At 25.5% G+C, this 635-nt stretch overlaps 1 protein-coding gene across 3 annotated transcripts in view; it reads right to left on the minus strand.

Moving 5' to 3' along the window:
- Positions 1-635, minus strand: part of SPHKAP (SPHK1 interactor, AKAP domain containing) — a 210,443-nt gene that overhangs the window by 156,588 nt on the left and 53,220 nt on the right. The window lies entirely within an intron of this gene.

The following is a 635-nucleotide window of genomic DNA, read 5'->3' on the forward strand; positions in this document are numbered from 1 at the left end:
TATTTTAAAAAATTAGAATAAGCTAAAAGTTATTTAGCCCTGTAAAAGGTACAGATTATGATGAAGCATTTATAATTTGGAGTTACAGAGTTCGACAGATTATACCTAAGGCTTGGAGACCTCTTTTATAAATCAATTTATAAACTATTAGCTCTTTTATGAATAACTTGAAATCATTTTGAATTACAGTGCATTAGTTTCCTTCATCAAAAAGTGGAATTTATAGCACCAATACCTTTGCAGGAATTTATAAGAGGAGAAAGAATAATAGATCATACAACATGTGCTAATAAGAATCCTTAATTAATTAGAAAATTTTTTCACATTTGGTTATGAATGAATGTATGGAAATACTTTTGTAAAATTATGTTTAATGCTACCTTTCTGTTATAAGTATATTTTTAGTACAGATATTTGTTCATTTCTCTAATACTTGAAAACTAAAAACTTATACAAAAGTCACACAAGCAGAGAATTATTAATGCTGCTTAACTGGGTATATACATACACACACATACATATATGTGTATATATATGCATGTATATAATGTATATTACATATATACACAATACATACACATAAACAATATGCTTAGTAACAGAATTTGTGTTAATTTACATCTATAACTTTTTTA

This window comes from Colobus angolensis, unplaced genomic scaffold (assembly GCF_000951035.1).
Source record: "Colobus angolensis palliatus isolate OR3802 unplaced genomic scaffold, Cang.pa_1.0 Scaffold33, whole genome shotgun sequence".
NCBI classification, from domain to species: domain Eukaryota; kingdom Metazoa; phylum Chordata; class Mammalia; order Primates; family Cercopithecidae; genus Colobus; species Colobus angolensis.